This window comes from Neoarius graeffei, chromosome 8, assembly GCF_027579695.1.
Source record: "Neoarius graeffei isolate fNeoGra1 chromosome 8, fNeoGra1.pri, whole genome shotgun sequence".
In the NCBI taxonomy this organism is placed as follows: domain Eukaryota; kingdom Metazoa; phylum Chordata; class Actinopteri; order Siluriformes; family Ariidae; genus Neoarius; species Neoarius graeffei.
The window spans coordinates 31,141,857-31,150,860 of NC_083576.1; the positions used below are offsets into that span (position 1 = coordinate 31,141,857).

Below are 9,004 nucleotides of genomic sequence, written 5' to 3' on the forward strand. Positions count from 1 at the left end.
AGTCATTCATTTCCAACTTGCAACTAGGCTACACTGAGCAGCATGGCTTGACGAGTGGCCTGGCGACAAAATTGCAGTGACTTGGCGACTAAAAAATGTTGAGCAAAGTTCATATTTTTGCAAATGAGCAGTGACAGAATCTAGTGAAGGTCAATCAGAGGGCAGATGTATTCCTCTAATATTCTTCCATCATGAAAAGTTTTCTTAAACTTTTTATTTCCCATACTAACATTTTAGTTCCCATAGCTGGCATGGAGAAGAAACTAAATGCGGCTGTTGCTGGCTTTTCTGTCCTTTATGATCCATCCCTGTCCATCCTTATTTGTCCAGCATTGCTTTAAAAACAATGTCGGGTGAGCGGAGTATTGAGGTGCTTTTGTTAGCCGTGCAAATTTTAACCCCGCTTCAAACACAAGCAAAGTTGCTGAGCATCATATGCTACATGTAATTACTTCCATTAAATAGTGCATATTTAAGGGAAGTCACAACTAAAGAGCAAGCAAGCAACATGTTTGTGTGAACAGAAATATGTTTGAGGAGAAAGTGAAGAGAAGTAGGAAGTGATTTGAGGCAGAAAAGAATGCGGACCTTTGATGCCGTAGATGGAGATGTTTGATGTGCTGTTCTTGGAAACAAGAATGCAAATGCCAAAAACATCACACCCCTGTACTGCTGTACCAGCTGTCCCTTTTAGCCAGATGTAGATTCTGCCTCTGTTACTACCAATCGTTCCAGCTCAGAAGCAGAACACAGAGATACACCCACACACCCACACCCATTTCACTTTCGGACATTTTCTGCAGAACACAAGGCAGAATAAAGACATAAGATTTCCAACTGGAACAGACTGTATAAAAGGAGCTTATGTCATTATCATCTTCCAAATCTTAATCTATATTTCTGTCTCTTTGCATTGCATGCTCTTTCTCTCTCTAACAATAATCAAAATATGAATATTGGAATTTTGGTGGCTAAACATTATATAACTGTCAATTCAATTGTCAACAGTCAATAGCTGCAAATGCTGCATTTCTTTCTTTCTTTCTTTCTTTCTTTCTTTCTTTCTCTCTGTCTGTCTGTCTCTCTCTCTCTCTCTCTCTCTCTCACACACACACACACACACACACCCCACACTAGCCAGAGTCAGGAGACACATGAGGTTGACCCTTCTCAGGTGTCCCCCCCATGTGTCATCAAAAAGGTGTAGGCATGACAGTGATGACACTCACCTGACTTTAATTACCCCGTAAATAAACTCATACTCCTAGGTGTTCACATACTTTTTCTAACAAAGATATTTAATGTTGGATAATTTTGCTCAATAAATAAATGTAAAAAACATTTTTTTGCATCATTTTTAAATTGGGTTCTTTATATCTAGTATTAATCCTTAGATGAAGATCTGATCACATTTCAAGTCAAATTTATGCAGAGATGCAGGGAAATGTAAAGGGTTTACAAACTTTTTGGCAGCTCTTCTTATTTCATTGATTTTTGCTCTGTATACTCTGCTGTAGTAGAGCTTTGCAGTCAAAACAAACAAAGCTTTTACATAGCTTTAAAAGTTCCAAGATGCGATGTCTGTGAAGATACACTCACTGAGCACTTTATTAGGAACACCAGGGCCTCCCGTTGCTCTCAAAATATCCTCCTTTCTTTGTAGCATGGATTTTACAAGATGGAAACATTCCTTTGACATTTTGGTCCATGTTGATTATGATTGTATCATGCAGTTCCTGAAGATTTTTGTCAAGTGCCCTTTCATACTGTGAATCTCCTGTTCTAACACATCCCAAGTGTTCTATGGGATTCAGAACCTGTAACTGTGGAAGGCCACTGAAGAACATTGAACTCACGGTTATGTTCATGAAACCAGTTTGAGATCACTTTTGCTTTGTGTCATGGTGCATTATCATGCTGGAAGTTAGAAGATGGGTAAATTGTGGCCAGGAAGGGATGTGTACATGGTCAGTAACAGTACTCAAATAGGCTGTGGCATTCAAGTGATGATTGTTGTTAATGGGCCCAAAGTGTACTAATGAAACATTTCTCATACCATTACACCATCTCCACTAGCCTGGAGTGGCAGGTTGGGTTGCCTGGACACAAGACAGGTTGGGTCCATGGATTCATGCTGTTGGAGCCAAATTCTCACCCTACCATCTGTGTGCCTTAGTAAAAATCAAGATTCATCAGACCAGGTTACGTTTTTCCAGTCTTAAGCTTTTGGTGAGCCTGTGCTCACTTCTGCTTCCAGTTCTTGGCTGATAAGTGGAACGAGACATGGTCCTCTGTTTTTGAAGCCTATCCACCTCAACATTCAATGTGTTGTACGTTCTGTGATGCTTTTCTGCTCACCACAATTCTACAGAATAGTTATTTGAGTTACTGTAGCCTTTCTGCTCACTTGAACTGGTCTTTGACGTCTCATATCAGCAAGGTGTTTCCATCCGTAGAGCTGCCACTCACTGGATTTTTTTTCTTTTGCATCCTTCTGAGTAAACTCGAGAGAATGTTGTCCATGTAAATCCCAGGACATTAGCAGTTATAAATCAGCCCATCTGGCACCAGCAATCAAGCTCTGGTCAAAATCACTGAGATCACATTTTTCCCCCAATCTGATGGTTGATGTGAACATTACCCGAAGCTGCTGGCCCATATCTGCATGATTTGCTGCATTGTACTACTGCCATATGATTGGCAGATTAGATCATTGCATGTTCCTGTGTGTATAGGTGTTCTTGTGTACAGGATAGACGTACACGTGTTCCTAATAAAGTGTTCAGTGAGTCTCTGTAGCCATTGCTTGCAAAGACTTTTCAGAATATTATAAAGCAATTTGGAAGCTTGAGCATGACATTAGCACTTTCTGATAATCTATTCTAATCTTTTCTTATCTACATTTCAAAATCACTGGCAGGTTATATGTTGTCTTGCATAGATTTTCTTGCTTTTGGAATTGTTTGAGCACCAGGCTGAAACATTGGCTGTGCATATAGCACAGATGGAAGACACTATAGACAACACAACCCCAATGACAATGCCTCAGGTAGTGCAGCCATCACATCAGACTTATATAGCTTATTTTACAGTTGTGTCCATAAGCATTTGGACAGTGGCACAATGTTTGTGTTTTTGCCTTTGTACACCACCACAATTGATTTGAAATGAAACAGTCAAGATGTGATTGAAATGTAGACATTCAGCATTAATTTGTAGGGTTTAACATAAATATTACATTAATTGTCAGCAGCGTTTTTTTTTTAAAAGTCCCTCCATTTTCACAGGCTCAAAAATAATTGGACAAACTAACATTACAGTACTAGACAAAAGTTTGGACATACCTTCTAATTCAATGTTGTTGTTGTTTTTCCTTATTAATTAAAAAACACGACATGTCAAAGTAACGATGGACTGTCATTTCTCTTTACTTAGTTGACCGGTTCATGACATATTATGCATTACTACAGTTGTCAAATAGGTCTATTTACTGTATTTTTATTCTTTACTATTTACTGTTTGATGATCTCAAATGCATTAAGAAGGCAAGAAATTCCACTAATTAACTTTTGACAAGACACACCTCACCTCATCTCATCTCATCTCATCTCATCTCATCTCATCTCATCTCATCTCATCTCATCTCATCTCATCTCATTATCTCTAGCCGCTTTATCCTGTTCTACAGGGTCGCAGGCAAGCTGGAGCCTATCCCAGCTGACTACGGGCGAAAGGCGGGGTACACCCTGGACAAGTCGCCAGGTCATCACAGGGCTGACACATAGACAAGACACACCTGTTAATTGAAAAGAATTCCAGGTGATTACCTCATGAAGTTGATTAAGATAATGCCAGTAGTGTGCAAAGCATCATCAATGTAAATGGTGGCTACTCTGAAGAATCTAAAATAAGAAAAATATTTTGGGGTTTTTTTACACTTTTTTTGTTTACACAAAAAAAGTTCCACAGCAGCGGATTAAGTGGCCCCCAGCCAGCAAGCGGAGTGAGTGGCTGGCGTTTGACCAGGATGTATCCAACATCATCCAAGCTACAGCCAAAGGAGATGTTGACAGCCGACTCCAATCGATGACCACCATCATGTTCAGCTATGCCTCAGAGAGATTTGGGCAGGTAGAGAAAGGAAGATCTAAGCCCACCTCCTACACAATGAACCGCAGGGCCACTAGGATACATTGCCTGCGCCAGGAGCTTCGCACTCTGAAGAAGCAGTACAAGACTGCTGATGATGAGGAGAAGCAACCTTTAACAGAGCTGAAAAACATCCTGTGGAAGAAGCTGATGACCCTTTGCAGAGCAGAGTGGCACCGGAGACAGGGAAGAGAGAGAGCGAGGAAGCGAGCTGCATTCATTGCCAATCCCTTTTGGCTTTACAAAACAACTGCTTGGGGACAAGCGCAATGGCCAGCTTGAGTGCTCGATAGAGCAAGTGAATCGCTTCCTCCAGCACACAGTGTGCGATCCTCTGAGAGAACAAGACCTGGAACCCAACAAATCTCTCATCAGCCCCGCCCCCCCAACAACAGAGTTCAACCTGAAGGAGCCAAGCCTGAAAGAGGTCGAGGACATCATCAAGGCAGCCCGCTCAGCATCTGCTCCAGGCCCCAGTGGTATTCCCTATCTGGTTTACAAGCACTGTCCAGAGCTTCTACGGCACCTGTGGAAGATCCTGAAGGTGATTTGGAGAAGGGGAAAAGTCGCTGACCAGTGGAGGTGTGCTGAGGGAGTATGGATCCCCAAAGAGGAGAACTCGAAAAACATCAACCAGTTTCGGACCATCTCACTTCTGAGTGTTGAAGGGAAGGTGTTTTTCAGCATCTTCTCTTGGAGACTGACAGAGTTTCTCCTTAAGAACAACTACATCGACCCATCAGTGCAGAAGGGAGGGATCCCTGGAATACCCGGCTGCCTGGAGCATACTGGAGTCGTCACATGGCTGATTAGAGAGGCTCACGAGAACAGAGGCGACCTAGCGGGCTTGTGGTTGGACCTGACCAACGCCTATGGGTCCATACCGCATAAGCTGGTCGAGCTTGCATTGCACCTCCATCATGTTCCCATTAAGATCAAGGACCTCATCTTGGATTACTACAACAATTTCAGGATGAGGGTGACTTCTGGGTCATAAACATCAGACTGGCATCGCATTGGGAAAGGAATAATAACAGGCTGTACCATCTCTGTTATCCTTTTCGTGCTAGCCATGAACATGGTGGTCAAGTCAGCCGAGGTGGAATGCAGAGGGCCCCTGACCAAGTCAGGTGTATGGCAGCCCCCGATAAGGGCCTACATGGATGACCTGACCGTCACTACAACATCGGTCCCAGGGTGCAGGTGGATCCTACAAGGGCTCGAGAGACTCATTACCTGGGCAAGGATGAGTTTCAAGCCCTCCAAGTCAAGATTGATGGTGCTGAAGAAGGGGAAAGTGATTGACAAGTTCTGGTTTTCCATCTCAGGAATTGTCATTCCAACCATCACAGAGCAACCTGTCAAGAATTTGGGGAAACTCTTCGACTCCAGCCTGAAAGACTCAGCTGCCATCCAGAAGTCCAGCATGGAACTTGGAACCTGGCTCACCAAGGTTGACAAGTCTGGTTTGCCTGGTAGATTTAAAGCCTGGATCTATCAGCATTCTATCCTGCCACAAATCCTCTGGCCCATGCTAATCTATGCAGTCCCAGTGACAGCAGTTGAGTCCCTAGAAAGGAAGATCAGTGGCTTTCTTTGAAAGTGGCTAGGCCTTCCACACAGTCTCACTAGTGCAGCACTGTATGGGGCGAGTAACACTCTGCAGCTTCCTTTCAGTGGCCTCACTGAGGAGTTCATGGTGGTATGCACCAGAGAAGCCTTACAGTACAGGGACTCAAGGGACTGCAAGGTCTCAGCAGCTGGCATCGAGGTGAGGACAGGAAGGAAGTGGAAGGCTGGGAGAGCAGTGGAGGTGGCAGAGTCTCGCCTAAGACAGAAGGCACTGGTGGGCACCATAGCAACAGGAAGAGCAGGTCTGGGTTACTACCCAAAGACCCTGATCAGCCAGACCCACGGTAAGGAGAGACACCACCTGATCCAGGAGGAGGTCCGAGCAGGCGTGGAGGAAGAGCGTGTGAGCAGGGTGGTGGGACTCCAGCAACAGGGAGCATGGACAAGGTGGGAGATCGCACTACAGCGCAGGATCACCTGGACAAACGTCTTGCAGGCAGACTTCCATCGGGTCCGTTTCCTAGTGCAAGCTGTCTATGATGTCCTGACTAGCCCAGCGAACCTCCATGTCTGTGGAAAGAGTGAGACACCCTCCTGCCTTCTGTGCTCTGGTAGAGGCTCCTTAGAACATCTTCTCAGCTGCTGCCTAAAGGCCCTGGCTGATGGCCGCTACCGGTGGCGCCATGACCAGGTGCTTAAGGCAGTTGCTGAAAGCCACTCTGCCATCAACTCCTGCAAGCACCATCATGCCCCAAAGAAGGCAGTCTCCTTCATAAAAGCTGGAGAGAAACCCCGAGCATGCCAACATATAACAACAGGCCTCCTCCACATGGCAAATGACTGGCAGCTGCAGGCCGACCTGGGAAAGCAGCTGAGGTTTCCCCAACATGTGGCAGCAACAACTCTCCGTCCAGACGTGGTGATAACATCTGAGGCTTCAAAACACCTCATCATTCTGGAACTAACAGTTCCCTGGGAAGAGCGTCTTGAGGAGGCCAATGAGAGGAAAAGAGCCAAGTACCAGGAGCTGGTGGAGGAGTGCAGGGAGAGAGGTTGGAGAACCTTCTACGAGCCTATAGAAGTCGGCTGTAGGGGTTTTGCAGGGCGCTCCCTCTGCAAAGTCCTGAGTCGCTTGGGCATTGTAGGAGCAGCTAAGAAGAGGGGCATTGCATCTGCAAGCAAAGCCGCAGAGAAAGCCACATGGTGGCTTTGGATTAAAAGGGGTGATCCGTGGACTGCTACTGGGATGCAAGTCGGGGCTTGATCAACCCCAGCTGGGTCGCCTGGGTGAGGGTGTATGATGTTGCAAGACCCAAAACACCCGAGGACCCCAGGATGCATCACTGAGGATGTGTCCCAGTGCATCCATGAGGTGTTTCTAGCATACTACATACTAGTGTAACTCAAACAATTTGTATATAGCAAAAAAGTTCATTTTTCTTTGTAATTTAATTAAAACGTAAACTTTCATATATTCTATATTCATTACACATAAAGTGAAATATTTCAAGCCTTTTTTGTTTTAATGTTGATGATTATGGCTTATAGCTCATGAAAATCAGAAATCCAATATCTCAAATTATTAGAATATTTCCTAAAGTCAATCATAAAAGGATTTACAATAGAGAAATGTCCAATTTCTGAAAGTATATTCATTTATACTCTCAATACTTGATTGGGGCTGCTTTACCACAAATTACATAAGATTACATGGCATTTAGCAGATGTTCTTTTCCAGAGCGATCTACAAGTGCAAAAGTCAGGTACGCAAAGTGCTGAACTTAACAAGAAAGTTCTAGTGCCAACTGAACAAGTGACAGAATAATACTGAGTGTAATTGTGGCAGTTCGTAGGAGGGGGAGGAGCACAGAAAGATGGCAGGCCAGAATAAAGTTCAATCACTGTTTATTTTTGATCTTTTCAGATGCAAACGACACTCAGCCATGCGCGTGCACACACACACACAAGTCATCTGGCTGGGGAGAGAGAGCTCACTTCCTCTGCTCTCTCTCTTTTTATAGGGTGTGGTCACTGGGAAGACACAAACACAGGTTAATTGACATCAGGTGTAGTGATTCTGCCACTTACCTTCCCTGACTCCGCCCTCCGGTCACAGACCGGCGCTTGACCACACCCCCGCTGCCACATACCCCCACTGCCTGACTCAGGCTGGGCAGCCGTCCGGCCTGCAGCCGACTCCCCCCCCCCCCTTGACGGGAGAGAAAGTCCGCCACAACCATCTGCGCCCCCGGCCTGTGGATCACCTTGTAGTTAAAGGGTTGGAGTGCCAGATACCAATGGGTGATCCGTGCATTGGCATCCTTCATGTGGTGGAGCCACTGCAGGGGCGCGTGTTCTGAACAGAGGGTGAAAGGGCGTCCCAGCAGGTAGTAGCGGAGGGTGAGGACCGTGAGGCACTCCTTTTCTATAGTGCTGTAGCGCCCCTCGTGTACCGACAGCTTTCTGCTGATGTACAGCACTGGACGGTCTTCCCCCTCCACCTCCTGGGACAAAACGGCCCCCAGCCCTCTGTCCGACGCATCCAGCTATAACATAAAAGGGAGAGAAAAGTCAGGGGAGTGTAACAGTGGCCCCCCGCACAGTGCAGCCTTTACCTCAGAGAAAGCCTGCTGGCATTGCTCCGTCCACTGGACCGGATCTGGTGCCCCCTTTTGAGTGAGATCAGTCAGCGGGCTGGTGACGTCCGAATAATTAGGTATAAACCTACGATAGTAGCCAGCCAGCCCCAGGAACTGTCTCACCCCCTTTTTGGTCTTGGGCCTCAGGCAGGCCGCAATTGCTGCTGTCTTGTTAATTTGGGGACGCACCTGCCCGTTGCCCAAGTGGAAGCCCAGATACCATACTTCCACCCACCCAATCGCACACTTCTTTGGGTTGGCTGTGAGACCCGCTCGCCTCAGTGACCTAAGGACGGCCCTCAGGTGTTGTAAGTGCCACTGCCAGTCATTACTATAAATAATGATGTCGTCGAGGTATGCGGCTGCATAGGTGGCGTGGGGGCGGAGGACCCTATCCATCAGCCGCTGAAACGTAGCGGGCGCCCCAAACAGCCCAAAAGGAAGTGTGACAAACTGGTGTAAGCCGAATGGTGTGGAAAAGGCCATTTTTTCTCGGGATAATGGAGTCAAGGGGATCTGCCAATAACCCTTTGTCAAATTTAGTGTCGAGTAAAAGCGAGCCGTGCCTAGTCGATCGAGCAACTCATCAATACAAGGCATTGGGTACGCGTCGAATTTAGACACCGCGTTGACTTTTCCATAGT

The 9,004-nt window shown here is 46.0% G+C and overlaps 1 pseudogene; it reads left to right on the top strand.

Moving 5' to 3' along the window:
• Positions 1-4,086: 4,086 nt before the first annotated feature.
• Positions 4,087-7,022, top strand: LOC132890089 (uncharacterized; annotated as a pseudogene).
• The last annotated feature ends 1,982 nt before the right edge of the window (positions 7,023-9,004 follow it).